The sequence below is a fragment of the Coregonus lavaretus genome, assembly GCF_964263955.1.
Source record: "Coregonus lavaretus genome assembly, chromosome: 2".
Lineage (NCBI taxonomy): Eukaryota > Metazoa > Chordata > Actinopteri > Salmoniformes > Salmonidae > Coregonus > Coregonus lavaretus.
The window spans coordinates 87425044-87450020 of NC_139989.1; the positions used below are offsets into that span (position 1 = coordinate 87425044).

Genomic DNA, 24977 nt, shown 5'->3' on the forward strand with positions numbered 1-24977 from the left:
GGGTCAAATAATAATCACTGTGGTTATAGAGGGTGCAACACGTCAGCGCCTCAGGAGTTAATGTCAGTTGGCTTTTCATAGCCGAGCATTCAGAGTTCGAGACAGCAGGAGTGGTAGAGAGAGAGAAGGAGAGGGAGAGAGAGAGAGAGAGGGTCGAAACAGCAGGTTCGGGACAAGGTCGCACGTCCGTTGAACAGGTCAGAGTTCCATATCCGCAGGCAGACCAGTAGAAACTGGATCAGTCACGTCCGGTGGAGCATGTATCGACACTGATAGGATCGAAAGAAGGGGAGCGCAGCTCTCGGATCAGTTTTGTCCATTCAAATCTTTCCAGAACATTATAATTATTTCACAGTATTGACCACAGTTCAGCTTCTAGAAAGATATTACTACCTACGGCTGCAAATATTGAGGTAGTTTATTCTAATGCTTACCCAATAAAAATGCACTAAATCACAGATTCGGCACATCATTGGGCACATGTTAAGCTACACATCATGAAATATATTGAGACAAATTACAGACAGTAGCCTACAAGTAGCAAACTAAAACTAAATATATTGAACATGGAATATATTCCAATATGATTGAAATAGGCCTATAGCCTACTGTTTATATTGTAATGCAGTCATCTCGGTTTTCATTTGAAGCAAATTTTTATACGTCCCTTGTTTGAATCAATTGCAAAGACATTGGCAACTTTGTATTTGTAGTCAACTTTGTTCTGAATTTATCTGCGGTCACAAAGAGACGGATAAACCATGTGATTCTTTGTGTGGTCAAGTGGTCTGAGGCAGGTGTTAGAATATGAGCGTTTTCAAGTGCAACGTTAATAACGATGGTTTTGGGAAACAGCTCAGAGATTTAACAATGATCCTACGAAGGTTCTAATGATGAACTTGGCCTTATAATGCTTTTGGAAAACCGGACCCTGGATAAAAAACATCTGCTAAATGTTAAATGACTAAATGACTAAAAAATAAAATGTAAATGTTTTACATACAGATCTCATATTACTGTATTTATTATTATTTTTTAAATATATTTAAATATTGATGTCACAAGTGTATCATTTCTACTACTAAAAATGTAGTTATTGGTTACATTTAACTGTGTAAAATCTAATAGTACTACTTATTTCTCTGAGAGTGAGGCAGATATATAGCATTTTGCAAAAAAAAAAACATTTGTCTCTCTGAAATGAAGCCATTAATTGATAGAATTTAAACAAACACATGCCTGTCATTGAACAACACCATGCCATGATTAGATAGTGAAAAAACACAACCATTTATTTGATCATTTCTTTAAACAATAGAAGCTAATTTACTAACATTTCTGAAAATGGATATATAGCATTTTGGAATGAAACTCTTCTTATGTTTCCCCATCTGAGCTCAGAGTAGATGAGAGACGTAATGTTTGTCTCTGTTGTGTTGAAGCCCAATCAAGCAGGAGAGACCAGCCTCCCCTGTACCCAGCTGTGTGTCCATGAAGAGTGACTGGTCTATGAGTCGTCCTATATACTTCAGAGAGGGAGACTTTTCTAGTGAACAAAGGTAAGAAGAACTCATGGGTCATGGTCAGTGAGTTAAACAACACTGTCTCTAGTCATTTCTCCTCTCCCACTTTCCCATTTATTTTTGTTGTTTTCATAATCCATAGGCTAATTCTTTTTTCCAGTTTCATAGTCCTAAAACAATATTAAACTAACACAACATTCCCTCCCTGTGTGTGTGTGTGTGTGTGTGTGTGTGTGTGTGTGTGTGTGTGTGTGTGTGTGTGTGTGTGTGTATGTGTGTGTGTGTGTGTGTGTGTGTGTGTGTGTGCACTCCCTGGATGATGAGATGTAATCTCATGTTTTGTCCACAGAAACCAACAGGAGAGATCAGAGTCAGAGATTCTCAGTGGTCAGTCTTCCCAGAGTCATCAAACAGACCTGGCCTCCATATTCAGTGTATGTGGTCCTGTTATGTACATTTGTTTTTGTTTACCTCAAGTAAAGTTGATCTGTCAATCATTCAATAATGTGTTAATGAGAAAGCATTTAGTCTCTTGCTTAACTTATTAACTTTATTTATTTCAGTTGCTTGAAGAGAATATTATGACATTTGTGAAGAAGGAGCTGAAGATGTTCAAGAGGATTCTTTGTCCAGAACCCCCAGAAGGCTTTGGGAGTAAGAAGCAGGATAAGGAAGTGGTGGATGCTGAAGATGAGAAGCAGGAGAGCAGTGCCAGAGAGGGGGCTCTGAAGATCACACTACACGTCCTGAGGAAAATGAACCAGAAGGAGCTTGCTGACACACTGGAGAAAAGTAAGAGCTGTCTGCCTCATGTTGAATGCTGTTTTAGAACATTTAAAAGCTGTAGCTAAAGTACAGCTAAAGTAGCTGTGTAACTCAATGATATTGTAGCAGCCTTAACACAACACCTAGTGACCTCATCAAGTAGCAGCAGGAATGTGTTGTGTTGATTCATTTAGACAGAGAATAGAAGAAGAGAGAGAGAGAGAGAGCGAGAGAGAGAGAGAGAGAGAGAGATAGAGAGAGAGAGAGAGAGAGAGAGAGAGAGAATATAATCAGTCACTCCAGTCTGTAATGCATTATGAAAACATTTACACATTTATACAGTCAGTTAAGAGAATAGATTACTTTATTTAAAACTTTATAACAGCCCTACAATACTGTAGGCATTAAAACAGACTTAATATTAATATCCTCTGTGTTATTTCTTCATTCAGATGAGCTTGCTGTGATTTGCCAACGTGAACTCAAATCTAATCTAAAGAAGAAGTTTCAATGTGTATTTGAGGGGATCGCTAAACAAGGAAACCCAACACTTCTCAATAAGATCTACACAGAGCTCTACATCACAGAGGGTGGAACAGGAGAGGTCAATAATGAACATGAGCTGAGACAGATTGAGACAACAACCAGGAAACAAGCAAGACCAGAGACTGCAATCAAATGTAACGACATCTTCAAACCCTTAACTGGACAAGACAAACTTATCAGAACTGTGCTGACAAAGGGAGTCGCTGGCATTGGAAAAACAGTCTCTGTGCAGAAGTTCATTCTGGACTGGGCTGAAGGAAAAGCAAATCAGGATGTCCAATTTGTATTTTCATTCCCTTTTCGGGAGCTGAATTTGATGAAAAAGGAAAAACACACTTTGATTGAACTTCTCAGTCACTTCTCAATGGAAACCAAAGAATCAACAATCTCCAACTATGACAAGTACAAAGTTCTGTTCATCTTTGATGGTCTGGATGAGTGCCGACTGCCCCTAGACTTCCAGAAGAACAAGATCTGTTGTGACGTCACAGAGTCAACCTCAGTGGATGTTCTGCTGACAAATCTCATCAAGGGAAATCTGCTTCCCTCTGCTCTCCTCTGGATAACTACCCGACCTGCAGCAGCCAATAAGATCCCTTCAGGGTGTGTTGACCAGGTGACAGAGGTACGAGGGTTCAATGACCCACAGAAGGAGGAGTACTTCAGGAAGAGATTCAATGATGAGGACCTGGCCAGTAGAATCATCTCACACATAAAGACATCAAGGAGCCTCCACATCATGTGCCACATTCCAGTCTTCTGTTGGATTTCTGCAATAGTCCTTGAACACATGCTAAACATAAGACAGAAGAGATGCCCAAGACTCTGACTGAGATGTACACACACCTTGTGGAGTTTCATACCAAACAGAAGAATGAAAAGTATCTTGGGAAAGAAGAGACAGGTCCACACTGGAATAAAGAGAGCATTCTGTCACTGGGAAAACTGGCTTTTCAACAGCTTGTGAAGGGCAATCTGATTTTCTATAAAGAAGACCTGAAAGAGGCTGGTATTGATGTCAATGAAGCCTCAGTGTACTCAGGATTGTGCACACAGCTCTTTAAAGAGGAATGTGGGCTGTACCAGGACAAGGTGTACTGCTTCGTGCATCTGAGCATTCAGGAGTTTCTGGCTGCTGTATATGTGTTCCTCTCATTCATCAACAACAATGAGAATCTAATGGCCAAACCACAATCAATGTTCAGCTACTTTTTTGCGCTGTTCAGAGACTACAAGCCTGAAGTTACAGTCTTCAAGAGTGCTGTGGATAAAGCCTTACAAAGTGAGACAGGAAACCTGGACCTTTTCCTCCGCTTCCTTCTGGGCCTCTCACTGGAGTCCAATCAGAAGCACTTACGAGGTCTACTGACAAAGACAAGAAGCAGCTCACAGAGCCATGAAGAAACAGTCGAGTACATCAAGGAGAAGATCAGGGAGAATCCCTCTCCAGAGAGGTGCATCAATCTGTTCCACTGTCTGAATGAACTGAATGACCATTCTCTAGTGGAGGAGATCCAAAGCAACCTGAGATCAGGAAGTCTCTCAGAAGAAGAACTGTCACCTGCACAGTGGTCAGCTCTGGTCTTTGTGTTGCTGACTTCAGAAAAGGAGCTGGATGTGTTTGACCTGAAGAAATATACCAGATCAGAGGAAGGTCTTCTGAGGCTGCTGCCAGTGGTCAAAGCCTCCAGAGCTGCTCTGTGAGTACATAAAATGACATTTAAGTACTAATCATCAGGAAGAAATATTCAGTTTAGAGACATATGTATTATTGAATAACATATTGAATCAATGTATTGATGTTCACATTAGTCTAACAATATGACCATACAATTCTAGGAGACGGAAGATGAATCTATAAGTTGTTTAAGAGAATAAACCAAATGCATCTGCCATTGTCCTTCTACACTACTGGTGTTAAATTAACAGTTTGTGAAATCATGATGATCTATTTGCAGGCTGTCAGGCTGTGGAGTCACAGAGGAAGGCTGTGCTTCTCTGGTCTCAGCTCTGAGTTCAAACCCCTCACACCTGAGAGAGCTGGATCTGAGTAACAATGACCTGAAGGATTCAGGAGTGAAGCTGCTCTCTGCTGTCCTGGGGAATCCCCACTGTAAACTGGAGACTCTGAGGTCAGTATTCCTGTAGTTGGTCAACAAGTGATAACTGTTCACCAGATCCACATGTGTTTACCAGGCACACATAGTCCACACCATATGTGTTTGGACAGTGAAGCTTACAGTTTTACATTTGGTGCTATACTCCAGCATTTTGGATTTCAGATTGAATGGTTCATATCAGGCAACAGTACAGAATGTCACCTTTTATTTGATGTTAATGGTGAGAGTTAAGCATGTTTTGTTGTAGCCTCTGTAACTTTCTCACTCATAATTATTCATGATTCATTCATGATCTTTCTCAATCATGGCAGTCACAGGCTTGATTTAGTCATTGCATTCAAATAATATGGGACCAAATACTAAACTTTTGACTACTTTAATACACTATAAGTTAATTGGTCAAAATACTTGACTTCTTGAAAAAGGGGGACTAGATACATAAAGGGCTTTTATTTTTCTAAATGGTGAAACAGATATGTATAAAAATTCTCTCAAATTAAAGGTGACATTATATACTGTCACCTCATATAAAACATTTGATCTCAAATCCAAAATGCTGGAGTATAGAGCCACATTTAAAATGTTAGCTTTACTGTCAAAATAGATATGGTGTGGACTGTATACTCAATACAATCTAAATCTGATACCTCACTGTTTGTCTTTTGACTGATACTGCTTTTTAAACTGCTCTGGTCAGTCTACTCAAATATTCGTACTATACATGTTTCTCTCTACAATCAATATATGATCATTTCTAATAATGAAACATTCATTCATTTATGAATAGATATGGCAGGTTTCAGGACACTGATATATCTGAATATGTTGAAAAAATATATTGCCACTATTTTCACCACCAAAGAATAGCAGTGTGGTTTTAATATGATTTGACTCTTTACAGGCTGTCAGGCTGTCTAGTCACAGAGGAAGGCTGTGCTTCTCTGGTCTCAGCTCTGAAGTCAAACCCCTCACACCTGAGAGAGCTGGATCTGAGTAACAATGACCTGAAGGATTCAGGAGTGAAGCTGCTCTCTGCTGGACTGGGGAATCCCCACTGTAAACTGGAGACTCTGAGGTCAGTATTCCTGTAGTTGGTCAACAAGTGATAACTGTTCACCAGATCCACATGTGTTTACCAGGCACACATAGTCCACACCATATGTGTTTGGACAGTGAAGCTTACAGTTTTAAATGTGGTGCTATGCTCCAGCATTTTGGATTTGAGATATAATGTTTCATATTAGGCAACAGTACAGAATGTCACCTTTTATTTGAGGGTATTCATACATATCTGTTTTACCGTTTAGAAATGAAAGCATTTTATGTGTCTAGTTCTCCCATTTGAAGAAGTCGTAATTATTTGGACAAATTCATTTAGTCATAAGTTTAGTATTTGGTCCCATATTCCTTACCTGCAGTGATTACATCAAGCCTGTGATTCTACAATCTTGTTGAATACATTTGCAGTTTGTCTTGGTTGTGTTTTGGATGATGTTTTTCCCAATAGAAACTGAATGGTGAATTTTTTTTTACATTTTACATTTTAGCCATTTAGCAGACGCTCTTATCCAGAGCGACTCACAAAATGGTGCATTCACCCCATAGCCAGTGGGATAACCACTCCACAATTTTTTTTTTGGGGGGGGGGGGGGGGGTAGAAGGATTACTTTATCCTATCCCAGGTATTCCTTAAAGAGGTGGGGTTTCAAATGTCTCCGGAAGGTGGTGAGTGACTCCGCTGTCCTGGCGTTGTGAGGGAGCTTGTTCCACCATTGGGGTGCCAGAGCAGCGAACAGTTTTGACTGGGCTGAGCGGGAACTATGCTTCCGCAGAGGAAGGGGAGCCAGCAGGCCAGAGGTGGATGAACGCAATGCCCTCGTTTGGGTGTAGGGACTGATCAGAGCCCGAAGGTACAGAGGTGCCGTTCCCCTCACTGCTCCATAGGCAAGCACCATGGTCTTGTAACGGATGCGAGATTCAACTGGAAGCCAGTGGAGTGTGCGGAGGAGGGGGGTGACGTGAGAGAACTTGGGAAGGTTGAACACCAGACGGGCTGCGGCGTTCTGGATGAGTTGTAGGGGTTTAATGGCACAGGCAGGGAGGCCAGCCAACAGCGAGTTGCAGTAATCCAGACGGGAGATGACAAGTGCCTGGATTAGGACCTGTGCCGCTTCCTGTGTAAGGCAGGGTCGTACTCTCCGAATGTTGTAGAGCATGAACCTGCAGGAGCGGGTCACCGCCTTGATGTTAGCGGAGAACGACAGGGTGTTGTCCAGGGTCACGCCAAGGCTCTTCGCACTAATGTCCTGTCATTTTGGAGTCACTTCACTTGTATTGTCAGTAAGAATAGAAGATGTTTCTGAACACTTCTACATTCATGTGGATGCAACCATGATTATGAATAATCATGAATGAATCGTGAATGATGATGAATGAGAAAGTTACAGAGGCACAAGGATCATACCCCCTCTGTTATTGGTAATGGTGAGAGGTTAGCATGTTTTGTTGTAGCCTCTGTAACTTTCTCACTCATAATTTTTTATGATTGATTTATGATTTGTATTAATCATGTCATCATCAGGATTAATTTAGTAGTGTTTAGAAACCTTAGACAGAACATTACTCCCGTTATCATCGACCATTCAGTTATTATCGGGCAAAACATAACCCAAATCACAACCAAAACAAACTGCAAATGCAATCAATGAGTTTACAACCAAATACTCAACTTTGACTACTTTAATACACTATAAGTGAATTGGTCAGAATACTTATGACTTCTTCAAATGGGAGATACATAAAGTGATTAATTTCTAAATGGTGAAACAGATATGTATTAATACCCTAAAATAAAAGGTGACATTATATACTGTCACCTCATATGAAACATTTGATCTCAAATCCAAAATGCTGGAGTATAGAGCCACATTTAAAATGTTAGCTTCACTGTCAAAATAGATATGGTGTGGACTGTATACTCAATACAATCTAAATCTGATACCTCACTGTCTGTCTTTTGACTGATAATGCTTTTTACACTGTTTTGGTCAGTCTACTCAAATATTTGTACAATACATGTTTCTCTCTACAATCAATATATATACATTTTAATATCTACAAGCAATACATTCATAACATGTCATTTCTAATAATGATACATTAATTTATGAATAGATACGGCAGGTTTCAGGACACTGATATATCTGAATATGTTGAACAAAATATACTGCCACTATTTTTACCACCAAAAAATAGCAGTGTGATTGTAAAATGATTTGACTCTTTGCAGGCTGTCACGTTGTCTAGTCACAGAGGAAGGCTGTGCTTCTCTGGTCTCAGCTCTGAAGTCAAACGCCTCACACCTGGGAGAGCTGGATCTGAGTAACAATGACCTGAAGGATTCAGGAGTGAAGCTGCTCTCTGCTGGACTGGGGAATCCCCACTGTAAACTGGAGACTCTGAGGTCAGTATTCCTGTAGTTGGTCAACAAGTTATAACTGTTCACCAGATCCACATGTGTTTACCAGGCACACATATTCCACACCATATGTGTTTGGACAGTGAAGCTTACAGTTTTACATTTGGTGCTATGCTCCAGCATTTTGGATTTGAGATATAATGTTTCATATTAGGCAACAGTACAGAATGTCACCTTTTATTTGAGGTTTTTCATACATATCTGTTTTACTGTTTAGATAGGAAAGCATTTTATGTGTCTAGTTCTCCCATTTGAAGAAGTCGTAATTATTTGGACAAATTCATTTAGTCATAAGTTTAGTATTTGGTCCCATATTCCTTACCTGCAGTGATTACATCAAGCTTGTGATTCTACAAACTTGTTGAATGCATTTGCAGTTTGTATTGGTTGTGTTTTGGATGATGTTTTTCCTAATAGAAACTGAATGGTGAATAATGTCCTGTCAGTTTGGAGTCACTTCACTTGTATTGTCAGTAAGAATAGAATATGTTTCTGAACACTTCTACATTCATGTGGATGCTACCATGATTATGAATAATCATGAATGAATCGTGAATAAGGATGAATGAGAAAGTTACAGAGGAACAAGGATCATACCCCCTCTGTTATTGGTAATGGTGAGAGGTTAGCATGTTTTGTTGTAGCCTCTGTAACTTTCTCACTCATTATTATTCATGATTCATTCATGATCTTTCTCAATCATGGCATCATCAGGATTCATTTAGTAGTGTTTAGATACATGTTAATTACTCACTTAGACAGAAAATTACTCCAGTCATCATCCACCATTCAGTTACTATTGGACAAAACATAACCCTAAACACAACCAAAACAAACTGCAAATGCAACCAACGAGTTTGGGATCAAATACTCAACTTTTGACTACTTTAATGCTTTATAAGTCAAATGGTCAGAATACTTATGATTTCGTTACGTATTACTTCTTCAAATGGGGGGACAAGATACATAAAGTGCTTTCATTTCTAAATGTTGAAACATACTTGTATAAAAATACCCTTAAATTAAAGGTGACATTATATACTGTCACCTCATATGAAACATTTGATCTCAAATCCAAAATGCTGGAGTATAGAGCCACATTTAAAATGTTAGCTTCACTGTCAAAATAGATATGGTGTGGACTGTATACTCAATACAATCTAAATCTGATACCTCACTGTCTGTCTTTTGACTGATACTGCTTTTTAAACTGCTCTGGTCAGTCTACTCAAATATTTGTCATATGCATTTTTCTATCTACAAGCAATACTTTGATAATTTGTCATTTCTAATAATGATACATTCGTTTATGAATAGATATGGCAGGTTTCAGGACACTGATATATCTTAATATGTAGAAAATATATACTGCCACTATTTTCACCACCAAAGAATAGCAGTGTGGTTTTAATATAATTTGACTCTTTGCAGGCTGTCACGCTGTCTAGTCACAGAGGAAGGCTGTGCTTCTCTGATCTCAGCTCTGAGGTCAAACCCCTCACACCTGAGAGAGCTGGACCTGAGCTACAATCACCCAGGACATTTAGGAGTCAGACTGCTCTCTGCTGGACTGGAGGATCCACACTGGAGACTGGAGAAACTCAAGTATGTAGAGGGTTTATGTCAATGTTCATATCAGACATGTTGGTGTTATCAGGCTAGTTAAGACAAACATTCTGACCACCACTTGGACTAAGTTATATAAAGACTGTGTGTGTGTGTGTGTGTGTCCAGTGCATATGTCCTGTGTGTGTGTGTGTGTGTCCAGTGTGTGTGTGTCCAGTGTTTGTGTGTGCGTTTTTGTGTGTGTGTCCAGTGTGTGTGTGTGTGTGTGTGTCCAGTGTGTGTGGGGGTCCAGTGTGTGTGTGTGTATGTGTCCAATATGTGTGTGTTTGTGTGTACAGTACACATACTGGACAAACACACACACTGGACCCACACACACACACACACACACACACACACACACACACACACACACACACACACACACACACACACACACACACACACACACACTGGACACACACAGACACAAACACTGGACACACACACACAAACTGGACACACACACACACTGGACACACACACACACACTGTACACACACACAAAAACACACACACAAACACTGGACACACACGCACACACTGGACACACACACACTGGACACACACACACACACTGGACACACACACACACACTGGACACACACACACACACAAAAGGAAACACACACACAAACACTGGACACACACGCACACACTCGACCCACACACACTGGAAACACACACACACACACACACACACTGGACACACACACACTGGACATACACTGGACACACACTGGACACACACACGGACAAACATTCTTACCACCGCTTGTACAAAGTTATATGCTGAATGTGTGTGTGAGTGTGAGTGTGTGTGTGTGTGTGTGTGTGTGTGTGTGTGTGTGTGTGTGTGTGTGTGTGTGTGTGTGTGTGTGTGTGTGTGTGTGTGTGTGTGTGTGTGTGTGTGTGAGTTCAGGTGTATCCCTCAATGACTGTCTGTTCTTCTGCTTACCGCTACAGTGTGGAACATGGTGGAGAGAACACAATGAAACCTGGACTTAGAAAATGTGAGTGTTGACTGCTGTGAAGAATATGACTAAGAACAAGTCTTAATTCAAGTGAAGTCAAAGTCAAAGACCACCATCATTACTTACTTGGTCATATTAAATATCAGCTGTAGTTCTACAGAAGCACAAATCAGGGACACCAAAGTTTACAAAGAGTTGCTTTGACAATGTGTGTGTCTGTGTGTGACATGTTCGTGTTACGTTAGAAATGTGTGTGTGTGTGTGTATCCAGTGTGTGTGTATGTGTGTGTTCAGGATGTGTGTGTGTGTGTGTTCAGGATGTGTGTGTGTGTGTGTGTGTTCAGGATGTGTGTGTTTGTGTGTTTGTTCAGGTTGTGTGTGTGTTCAGTGTGTGTGTGTGTGTGTGTGTGTGTGTGTGTGTGTGTGTGTGTGTTCAGGATGTGTGTGTGTGTCCAGTGTGTGTGTGTGTGTGTGTGTGTGTTCAGGATGTGTGTGTGTGTCCAGTGTGTGTGTGTGTGTTCAGGATGTGTGTGTGTGTTCAGTTTGTCTGTGTATGTGTGTGTGTGTAATTAATGGGAATAAGTGTGTTTTATATTACCATACAGTATAACATATGATCATTCAACAAGTCTCAAGTTACCTTAACTTCTCCTTTTGATACATAGAAACATCTACATTAAATGAATTAGTGAAAAGTGAGTTAACATTCTAATGTGAATGATGATGATTTCTAATATTGTGTCTGGTTTCATCCATCAGATGTCTGTGATCTCACACTGGACCTAAACACAGTAAACAGACTCCTCTCTCTGTCTGAGGAGAACAGAAAGGTGACATGGAGGAGAGAGGAGCAGCCGTATCCTTATCACCCAGAGAGATTTGAGTTCTATAGTCAGGTGCTGTGTAGAGAGGGTCTGACTGGGCGCTGTTACTGGGAGGTAGAGTGGAGTGGGAGTTGGGCTGGTATAGGAGTGACATATAAAGGAATCAGCAGGAGAGGAAGGGGTGGTGACTGTTGGCTTGGATACAATGACAAGTCCTGGAGTCTGGTCTGCTCTGGCAACAGTTACTCTGCCTGGCACAATAATAAGTCCACTACCATAGACGTCCCCTCCTCCAGCTCCCACAGAGTAGGAGTGTATCTGGACTGGCCAGCCGGCACTCTGTCCTTCTACAGAGTCTCCTCTGACACACTGACCCACCTGAACACATTCCACTCCACATTCACTGAGCCCCTCTATCCAGTGTTTAGGGTTCATGATGTTTGTGGTTCCTCAGTAACTTTAACACACTGGACACACACACACACACACTAGATTCACACACACACACAATGGACACACACACACACACTGGACACACACACACACACTAGACACACACACACACACTAGACACACACACTAGATTCACACACACACACACACACTGGACACACACACTGGACACACACACACACTGGACACACACACACTGGACACACACACACTGGACACACACACACTGGACACACACAGACTGGACACACACACACACTGGACACACACACACACTGGACACACACACACACACACACACACACACACTGGACACACACACACATACTGGACACACACACACACTTGATACACACACATTGTACACACACACACACACACACACACTGAACAAACACACTGAACACACACACACCGGACACACACACACACACACTGGACACACACACACACACACACAGAGAGGACACACACACACTGGACACAAACAATGGACACACACACACTAGCCACACACACACACACTAGAATCACACACACACACACACTGGACACACCCACACACACACTGACACACACTGGACACACACACTGGACACACACACACTGGACACACACACACTGGACACACACACACACTGGACACACACACACACACACTGGACACACACACACACTGGACACACACACACTGGACACACACACACACTGGACACACACACACACACACACACACACACACACTGGAAACACACACACTGGACACACACACACATACACATACACACATATACTGAACACACACACACACTGTAGACACACACACACACACACACTGAACAAACACACTGAACACACACGCACCAGACACACACACACTGGACACACACACACACACACACACTGGACACACACACACACTGATCACACACACACACACACACACACACACACACACTGGACACACACTGAACACACACACACACTGGACAAACACACACACACAATGGACACACACACACACTGGACACACACACACACACTGAACACACACACACTGGGGACATACACACTGGACACACACACACACACACACACACTGGACGCACACACACACTGGACACACACACACACACACACTGAACACACACACACTGGACACACACTGGACACACACACACACACAAACACTGGACAAACACACACACACACACAGGACACACACACATACACACTGGACACACACACACACTGGACACACACACACACCTGACACACACAAACACAGGACACAACTACACACGCTGGACACACACACACACACACACACACACTGGACACAAACACACACACTGGGCACACACACACACACTGGACACACACTTACATACACACACACACACACACACTGGACATACTCACACACACAAACACATACACACACTGGACACACACACTGGACACACACACACAGGACACACACACTGGACACACACACACATACACACTGGACACACACACACACACACACACATACACACTGGACACAACTACACACACACACTGGACACAGACACACTGGACACACACACACACACACACACACACACACACACTGGACACAAACACACACACTGAACACACATACTCACACACACTGGATACACACACACTGGCCATATTTCCATGTGTTGGATTTTGATGAAAGGAAATCCCATATAGCCTACTGGACAGGACTTTGCTATGGCATCTTCTGTTTGGGTGTCTCAGGTCAGGTCTGAGCCATGATCAGAATGCGTCTCTGTGTCTATTTCCAGCCCTGCCATTTCTACCTGTCCTGATCTAGTGTTTCACCCCTGACCTCCTCACACCGTCTCACTGTCCATGTCTGCTTTTAGCTCCCACCTCTACTTCACTGTGTTATAATGGACCTTATGCTTGTTATGTCACCTCTGTAACCAGTTATCAAACATACTGACCTTTCTGACCCTATCCCATGGCCCTACTTTCTACCACTGAACATTTCAATTCCTCTATGAGTTTTGTTTAGTGTCCATTTACTTATTTAGGTATTTGTTGAATATTGGGGTTGTGCTGCAGAGCATCATGGGGGTTTGTATGTGTTGAGATGATCACGTTCCAGATAAATGGTTGAACTGATTCCTGTCTCCTGTCTCATCATTATTGAATTGTTGTACAGACGTGGTTATGAAACCCACGAGACATAACAACAGATTGGTGATGAGTAAGTCTGAATCTACAGGAACTATTCTGTGTGGAATAAGTGGGTTTTTACAACTGTTTAAAACTGTAATTTTCTGTGGTACAGAATAGGCTAATGTTAGCACAGTGTATTGCTAGCAGAGGCAAGTGCATAGTCGAGCTAGCTAAGAAAGAGTTAACATCGTCATGACGTCAGAAAAGGACTCGAGACGGACGTCGGAGCGGGAAAACAACTTGATTAAAAATATGGAATATACAGTGGGGAGAACAAGTATTTGATACACTGCCGATTTTGCAGGTTTTCCTACTTACAAAGCATGTAGAGGTCTGTAATTTTTATCATAGGTACACTTCAACTGTGAGAAACGGTATCTAAAACAAAAATCCAGAAAATCACATTGTATGATTTTTAAGTAATTAATTTGCATTTTATTGCATGACATACGTTTTTGATACATCAGAAAAGCAGAACTTAATATTTGGTACAGAAACCTTTGTTTGCAATTACAGAGATCATACGTTTCCTGTAGGTCTTGACCAGGTTTGCACACACTGCAGCAGAGATTTTGGCCCACTCCTCCATACAGACCTTCTCCAGATCCTTCAGGTTTCGGGGCTGTCGCTGGGCAATACTGACTTTCAGCTCCCTCCAAAGATTTTCTATTGGGTTCAGGTCTGGAGACTGGCTAGGCCACTCCAGGACCTTGAGATGCTTCTTACGGAGCCACTCCTTAGTTGCCCTGGCTGTGTGTTTCGGGTCGTTGTCATGCTGGAAGACACAGCCACGACCCATCTTCAATGTTCTTACTGGGGGAAGGAGGTTGTTGGCCAAGATCTCGCGATACATGGCCCCATCCATCCTCCCCTCAATACGGTGCAGTCGTCCTGTCCCCTTTGCTCTCTTCAGGTCATTGACCAGGTCCTGCCATATAGTTCTGGGCTGATCCCTCACCTTCCTCATGATCATTGATGCCCCACGAGGTGAGATCTTGCATGGAGCCTCAGACCGAGGGTGATTGACCGTCATCTTGAACTTCTTCCATTTTCTAATAATTGCGTCAACTGTTGTTGCCTTCTCACCAAGCTGCTTGCCTATTGTCCTGTAGCCCATCCCAGCCTTGTGCAGGTTTAGACTTTTATCCCTGATGTCCTTACACAGCTCTCTGGTCTTGGCCATTGTGGAGAGGTTGGAGTCTGTTTGATTGAGTGTGTGGACAGGTGTCTTTTATACAGGTAACGAGTTCAAACAGGTGCAGTTAATACAGGTAATGAGTGGAGAACAGGAGGGCTTCTTAAAGAAAAACTAACAGGTCTGTGAGAGCCGGAATTCTTACTGGTTGGTAGGTGATCAAATACTTATGTCATGCAATAAAATGCAAATTAATTACTTAAAAATCATACAATGTGATTTTCTGGATTTTTGTTTTAGATTCCGTCTCTCACAGTTGAAGTGTACCTATGATAAAAAATTACAGACCTCTACATGCTTTGTAAGTAGGAAAACCTGCAAAATCGGCAGTGTATCAAATACTTGTTCTCCCCACTGTACATTGATTACAGGAAAGACATTTATTAAACTGTGAAGACAAACCTTTTAATTAAAACTGCCTCTATGAGCGAACTTAGGAGGAAAAGTCAGTGAGTGAAGTGAATGAAGATCACGTGACTGAGGAAAATATTGCTTTGGTTGAGGACAATATTGAAGTGAGTGACAATCAGGAGCTTGTTGAGATACGAAAAATTATTGGAAATGTTGGAAACATTGGACAGTTTGATGAAAGTATTGAGCAGTGGAGCTCATATATAGAACAGTTTGAATATTTTGTTCTTGTAAATGACATGGATGAGGACAACATTGTGCCTCCATGTTTTTTGTTCAGAATTGTTTCCTTAAAGGACCAGTGCTGTCAAAAATGTGATTTTCCTGTTTTTTTATACATATCTCCAAGCTATGAGGTTGGAATAATACTGTGAAATTGTGAAAATTATGATACTGCCCTTTTAGTGTAAAAGCTGTTTGAAAAGACCTCCTGAAAAATCAGCGTGTTTTGGTGGGATGGAGTTAATAGCCAATAGCCAATAACAACTCGTTTTCAGTTTTCCCCTTCCCACTCAGACCACTCCCAGACAGTCCTAGCAAAATACTTGCTTGAAAAATTGCTCTTTGCTAAGAGAAGCTATTTTTTAAAACCATTTTAATTCAAACCAATCACAGTAAGGTACTTAATTGTTACGCTGAAATTATTTGATATAAAAATGGCTGCATTAGTTTTTGTATATATACTGTTTATAATTTACCTCCACAGCAACATGGACACCAGCATACTTGCACATACAAACCAGAGGAGGCTGGTGGAGGAGCTATAGGAGGATGGGCTCCTTGTAAAGACTGGAATGGAATTATGGAATGGTATTTAACGCATTATTTATTTATTCCATTCCAGCCATTACAATTAACCTGTTCTCCTATAGCTCTTCCCAACAGTCTCCTCTCGGAAACTTCTCGGTTCTGGTAAAAGATAAGTTGAGAGTATCACATCATGTTTTATCTCAGCGAAGCTGTACAACAGCATATTTAAGAAGCATAAACTGCAACCATGTGATGTTGTTTTGAGAACTTACTCAGCTCAGCCTATTCAGTTATTGGGAAAGCTGGAGGTTAAAGTGAAATGTGGTGCTCAGGTGTTACCACTACCCCTATTAGTGTCAATAGGGAAGGGGTCCTACGATAATGGGGAGAAACTGGATTCAGCACCTAAAATTAGATTGGTCAAGAGTGAACCATGTGTCAGACCCAGTTGCACAGCTGTGCGATAAATATGCTGAGGTGTTTAGTGGTGAAATGGGTGTGGTAAAGGGAGTTAAAGGTGTTTAGTGGTGAAATGGGTGTGGTAAAGGGAGTTAAAGGTGTTTAGTGGTGAAATGGGTGTGGTAAAGGGAGTTAAAGGTGTTTAGTGGTGAAATGGGTGTGGTAACGGGAGTTAAAGGTGTTTAGTGGTGAAACGGGTGTGGTAAAGGGAGTTAAAGGTGTTTAGTGGTGAAATGGGTGTGGTAACGGGAGTTAAAGGTGTTTAGTGGTGAAATGGGTGTGTGGTAAAGGGAGTTAAAGGTGTTTAGTGGTGAAATGGGTGTGGTAAAGGGAGTTAAAGGTGTTTAGTGGTGAAAGGGTGTGGTAAAGGTGAGTTAAGGGTTTAGTGGTGAATGTGTGGGTACGAGAGTGTAGTGAGAGACGAGGGAGAAGTCCATGTTATAAGCTAGACCTTGCACTCAGAGAGGCAGTACAACAGAGATAGAAACAAGGAGGGATCACACCATTAGAATATAGTGAATGGGCAGCACCTATAGTTTGCCTTCCAAAGACAAAACGGGGGTGTCAGAATATGTCATGATTACAAGGTGACTGTAAATGCATGGGTGGATGTGGACCAGTACCCCTTACCAAAGACCCAGGACTTGTTTGCTACTCTAGCTGGGAGGTAAACAGTTCACAGAGTTAGAGCTTACACAGGAACTACCAGCAAGTGGAGGTAGATCAAGAGTCAAAGCATTTCCTGACTATAAACAAGGGTTTCTACCAGATGAATAGACTGCCTTATGGAGTATCAAGCGCTACAGCTATATTCCAACGTATTATGGACCAGGTCTTACAGGGTTGACCTGGGGTTGGGTGCTTTCTGGATCACATTCTCATCACAGGGAAATCGGCAGAGGACCACTTCCAGAACGTAGAAGCAGCAGTGTTACAGAGACTGCAAGAGCCTGGGTTAAGAGTAAAACGGGAAGTTTATGGAGAATCTCTCTACTCTCATCAAACCTGTGACAGAGCTCTTCCAGAGAGATAGACCTTGGGTGGGGTCAGAACAATGTCAGCAGGCATTTGAAACGACGAAGACGCAGCTGTCTTCCTCCTCAGTGTTAGTGCACTACGACCCTCACATGCCAGTAATATTGGCTTGTGATGCCTCACCAAATGGGGGGTGGGGTGTGCTGTCATCTCACATACAATGCCCCACGGTAGTGAGAGGCCTATTGCATATGCTTCACCCACACTCAAATAGAGAAGACAGAGGTGAAGTATGCCCCAATAGAGAAGACAGAGGTGAAGTATGCCCCAATAGAGAAGACAGAGGTGAAGTATGCTCCAATAGAGAAGACAGAGGTGAAGTATGCCCCAATAGAGAAGACAGAGGTGAAGTATGCCCAATAGAGAAGACAGAGGAGAAGTATGCCCCAATAGAGAAGACAGAGATGAAGTATGCCCAAATAGAGAAGACAGAGGTGAAGTATGCCCCAATAGAGCCGACAGAGGTGAAGTATGCCCAAATAGAGAAGACAGAGGTGAAGTATGCCCAAATAGAGAAGTTAGAAGTGAAGAATGCCCCAGTAGAGAAGACAGAGGTGAAGTATGCCCAAATAGAGAAGACAGAGGTGAAGTATGCCCCAATAGAGGAGACAGAGGTGAAGTGTGCCCCAATAGAGAAGACAGAGGTGAAGTATGCCCCAATAGAGAAAACAGAGGTGAAGTATGCCCCAATAGAGAAGACAGAGGTGAAGTATGCCCCAATAGAGAAGACAGAGGTAAAATATGCCCCAATAGAGGAGACAGAGGTGAAGTGTGCCCCAATAGAGAAGACAGAGGTGAAGTATGCCCCAATAGAGAAAACAGAGGTGAAGTATGCCCCAATAGAGAAGACAGAGGTGAAGTATGCCCCAATAGAGGAGACAGAGGTGAAGTATGCCCCAATAGAGAAGACAGAGGTGAAGTATGCCCAAATAGAGAAGACAGAGGTGAAGTATGCCCCAATAGAGAAGACAGAGGTGAAATATGCTCCAATAGAGAAGACAGAGCTGAAGTATGCCCCAATGGAGAAGACAAGGGTGAAGTATGCCCCAATAGAGCCGACAGAGGTGAAGTATGCCCCAATAGAGAAGACAGAGGTGAAGTATGCCCCAATAGAGAAGACAGAGGTGAAGTATGCCCCAATAGAGAAGACAGAGGTGAAGTATGCCCCAATAGAGGAGACAGAGGTGAAGTATGCCCCAATAGAGAAGACAGAGGTGAAGTATGCCCAAATAGAGAAGACAGAGGTGAAGTATGCCCCAATAGAGAAGACAGAGGTGAAATATGCCCCAATAGAGAAGACAGAGCTGAAGTATGCCCCAATAGAGCCGACAGAGGTGAAGTATGCCCCAATAGAGAAGACAGAGGTAAAATATGCCCCAATAGAAAAGACAGAGGTGAAGTATGCCCAAATAGAGAAGACAGAGGTGAAGTATGCCCCAATAGAGAAGACAGAGCTGAAGTATGCCCCAATGGAGAAGACAGAGGTGAAGTATTCCCCAATAGAGAAGACAGAGGTGAAGTATGCCCCAATAGAGAAGACAGAGGTGAAGTATTCCCCAATAGAGAAGACAGAGGTGAAGTATGCCCCAATAGAGAAGACAGAGGTGAAGTATGCCCCAATAGAGAAGACAGAGGTGAAGTATGCCCCAATAGAGCAGGAGGCCCTAGGGATCATATTTGGGGTAATGAAGTTCCATGACTACCTATATGGTGGTAAGTTTCCATTGACAGACCATCAGCCTCTTGTTAAAATACTAGGACCAACAACAGACGACCCAGCTCCAGCAGGAGCCAGACTCCAGAGGAGGGCGTTAATACTAGCAGCATATCAGAATGACATACAATACAAGTCCTCTCAGCAGCATATCAGTATGACATACAATACAAGTCCTCTCAGCAGCATATCAGAATGACATACAATACAAGTCCTCTCAGCAGCATATCAGAATGACATACAATACAAGTCCTCTCAGCAGCATATCAGAATGACATACAATACAAGACCTCTCAGCTGCATATCAGAAAGACATACAATACAAGACCTCTCAGCAGCATATCAGAATGACATACAATACAAGTCCTCTCAGCTGCATATCAGAATGACATACAATACAAGTCCTCTCAGCTGCATATCAGTATGACATACAATACAAGTCCACTCAGCAGCATATCAGTATGACATACAATACAAGTCCTCTCAGCAGCATATCAGAATGACATACAATACAAGTCCTCTCAGCAGCATATCAGAATGACATACAATACAAGACCTCTCAGCTGCATATCAGAATGACATACAATACAAGTCCTCTCAGCAGCATATCAGTATGACATACAATACAAGTCCTCTCAGCAGCATATCAGTATGACATACAATACAAGTCCTCTCAGCAGCATATCAGAATGACATACAATACAAGACCTCTCAGCTGCATATCAGTATGACATACAATACAAGTCCTCTCAGCAGCATATCAGAATGACATACAATACAAGTCCTCTCAGCTGCATATCAGAATGACATACAATACAAGTCCTCTCAGCAGCATATCAGAATGACATACAATACAAGTCCTCTCAGCTGCATATCAGTATGACATACAATACAAGTCCTCTCAGCTGCATATCAGAATGACATACAATACAAGTCCTCTCAGCTGCATATCAGAATGACATACAATACAAGTCCTCTCAGCAGCATATCAGAATGACATACAATACAAGACCTCTCAGCAGCATATCAGTATGACATACAATACAAGTCCTCTCAGCTGCATATCAGTATGACGTACAATACAAGACCTCTCAGCTGCATATCAGTATGACATACAATACAAGTCCTCTCAGCTGCATATCAGTATGACATACAATACAAGACCTCTCAGCAGCATATCAGTATGACATACAATACAAGACCTCTCAGCAGCATATCAGTATGACATACAATACAAGTCCTCTCAGCAGCATATCAGTATGACATACAATACAAGTCCTCTCAGCAGCATATCAGAATGACATACAATACAAGTCCTCTCAGCTGCATATCAGTATGACATACAATACAAGTCCTCTCAGCAGCATATCAGAATGACATACAATACAAGTCCTCTCAGCAGCATATCAGAATGACATACAATACAAGTCCTCTCAGCAGCATATCAGTATGACATACAATACAAGTCCTCTCAGCTGCACATCAGAATGACATACAATACAAGTCCTCTCAGCAGCATATCAGAATGACATACAATACAAGACCTCTCAGCAGCATATCAGAATGACATACAATACAAGACCTCTCAGCAGCATATCAGAATGACATACAATACAAGACCTCTCAGCTGCATATCAGTATGACATACAATACAAGGCCTCTCAGCAGCATATCAGAATGACATACAATACAAGTCCTCTCAGCAGCATATCAGAATGACATACAATACAAGACCTCTCAGCAGCATATCAGAATGACATACAATACAAGACCTCTCAGCAGCATATCAGAATGACATACAATACAAGACCTCTCAGCTGCATATCAGTATGACATACAATACAAGTCCTCTCAGCAGCATATCAGTATGACATACAATACAAGTCCTCTCAGCAGCATATCAGAATGACATACAATACAAGTCCTCTCAGCTGCATATCAGTATGACATACAATACAAGTCCTCTCAGCAGCATATCAGAATGACATACAATACAAGTCCTCTCAGCTGCATATCAGAATGACATACAATACAAGTCCTCTCAGCTGCATATCAGAATGACATACAATACAAGTCCTCTCAGCAGCATATCAGTATGACATACAATACAAGACCTCTCAGCTGCATATCAGAATGACATACAATACAAGTCCTCTCAGCTGCATATCAGTATGACATACAATACAAGTCCTCTCAGCAGCATATCAGAATGACATACAATACAAGTCCTCTCAGCTGCATATCAGAATGACATACAATACAAGTCCTCTCAGCAGCATATCAGAATGACATACAATACAAGTCCTCTCAGCTGCATATCAGTATGACATACAATACAAGTCCTCTCAGCTGCATATCAGAATGACATACAATACAAGTCCTCTCAGCAGCATATCAGAATGACATACAATACAAGTCCTCTCAGCTGCATATCAGAATGACATACAATACAAGTCTTCTCAGCTGCATATCAGTATGACATACAATACAAGTCCTCTCAGCTGCATATCAGTATGACATACAATACAAGACCTCTCAGCTGCATATCAGAATGACATACAATACAAGTCCTCTCAGCTGCATATCAGTCTGACATACAATACAAGTCCTCTCAGCTGCATATCAGTCTGACATACAATACAAGTCCTCTCAGCTGCATATCAGTATGACATCCAATACAAGACCTCTCAGCAGCATATCAGATTGACATACAATACAAGTCCTCTCAGCAGCATATCAGAATGACATACAATACAAGACCTCTCAGCTGCATATCAGAATGACATACAATACAAGACCTCTCAGCTGCATATCAGAATGACATACAATACAAGACCTCTCAGCAGCATATCAGAATGACATACAATACAAGACCTCTCAGCTGCATATCAGTATGACATACAATACAAGTCCTCTCAGCTGCATATCAGTCTGACATACAATACAAGTCCTCTCAGCTGCATATCAGTCTGACATACAATACAAGACCTCTCAGCTGCATATCAGTATGACATACAATACAAAGCCTCTCTGCTGCATATCAGTCTGACATACAATACAAGTCCTCTCAGCTGCATATCAGTATGACATCCAATACAAAACCTCTCAGCAGCATATCAGAATGACATACAATACAAGTCCTCTCAGCAGCATATCAGAATGACATACAATACAAGACCTCTCAGCTGCATATCAGAATGACATACAATACAAGACCTCTCAGCTGCATATCAGAATGACATACAATACAAGACCTCTCAGCAGCATATCAGAATGACATACAATACAAGACCTCTCAGCTGCATATCAGAATGACATACAATACAAGACCTCTCAGCTGCATATCAGAATGACATACAATACAAGTCCTCTCAGCTGCATATCAGAATGACATACAATACAAGTCCTCTCAGCTGCATATCAGTATGACATACAATACAAGACCTCTCAGCAGCATATCAGAATGACATACAATACAAGTCCTCTCAGCTGCATATCAGAATGACATACAATACAAGTCCTCTCAGCTGCATATCAGAATGACATACAATACAAGTCCTCTCAGCTGCATATCAGAATGACATACAATACAAGTCCTCTCAGCTGCATATCAGAATGACATACAATACAAGTCCTCTCAGCTGCATATCAGAATGACATACAATACAAGACCTCTCAGCAGCATATCAGAATGACATACAATACAAGTCCTCTCAGCTGCATATCAGAATGACATACAATACAAGACCTCTCAGCAGCATATCAGTATGACATACAATACAAGTCCTCTCAGCTGCATATCAGTATGACATACAATACACGTCCTCTCAGCTGCATATCAGTATGACATACAATACAAGTCCTCTCAGCTGCATATCAGTATGACATACAATACAAGTCCTCTCAGCAGCATATCAGTCTGACATACAATACAAGTCCTCTCAGCAGCATATCAGTATGACATACAATACAAGTCCTCTCAGCAGCATATCAGTATGACATACAATACAAGTCCTCTCAGCAGCATATCAGTATGACATACAATACAAGTCCTCAGCTGCATATCAGAATGACATACAATACAAGACCTCTCAGCTGCATATCAGAATGACATACAATACAAGACCTCTCAGCTGCATATCAGAATGACATACAATACAAGTCCTCTCAGCTGCATATCAGTATGACATACAATACAAGTCCTCTCAGCTGCATGCTATCCAGTGTCAAACTATCCAGGGTCATTTGTAGATGTACTTCCCATTTCAGAGCAATCCAAACTATCCAGTGGCATTTGTAGATGTACTTCCCATTTCAGAGCAATCCAAACTATCCAGTGGCATTTGTAGATGTACTTCCCATTGTAGCTAAGGACACAGCCAGGGAAACTACCAAGGACAAGGGTTTGGCTAAAGTGAAGCACTTCCCACTTACAGGGTGGCCTAACCACTGATCCTGAACTAAAGCCTGATTGGGTGAGAAGGGATGAGCTCACTGTAGACAGTGATTGTGTGTTATGGGGTATGAGAGCGGTGGTGCCGGCTACTCTACAGAGGAACCTACTGAAGGAGCTACATGAAAACCACTGGAGCCTGGTTCAAATGGAAGCTCTGGCAAGGAGACACTTTTAGTGGCCCAGGTTAGACTCAGACATAGAAGACATGGTAAGGAGATGGCCCAGGTTAGACTCAGACATAGAAGACATGGTAAGGAGATGGCCCAGGTTAGACTCAGACATAGAAGACATGGTAAGGAGATGGCCCAGGTTAGACTCAGACATAGAAGACATGGTAAGGAGATGGCCCAGGTTAGACTCAGACATAGAAGACATGGTAAGGAGATGGCCCAGGTTAGACTCAGACATAGAAGACATGGTAAGGAGATGGCCCAGGTTAGACTCAGACATAG

The 24977-nt window shown here is 42.0% G+C and overlaps 1 pseudogene across 1 annotated transcript in view; it reads left to right on the top strand.

Moving 5' to 3' along the window:
- The first annotated feature begins 2131 nt into the window (after window positions 1–2131).
- Window positions 2132–24977, top strand: part of LOC311099621 (NLR family CARD domain-containing protein 3-like) — a 64897-nt pseudogene continuing 42051 nt past the window's right edge. Inside the window, exons 1-6 of the transcript XR_014615244.1 lie at window positions 2132–2315; window positions 2741–4534; window positions 4793–4966; window positions 5856–6029; window positions 8244–8417; window positions 9864–10037. The product of XR_014615244.1 is annotated as an NLR family CARD domain-containing protein 3-like (transcript). The remainder of the gene's footprint in view (window positions 2316–2740; window positions 4535–4792; window positions 4967–5855; window positions 6030–8243; window positions 8418–9863; window positions 10038–24977) is intronic.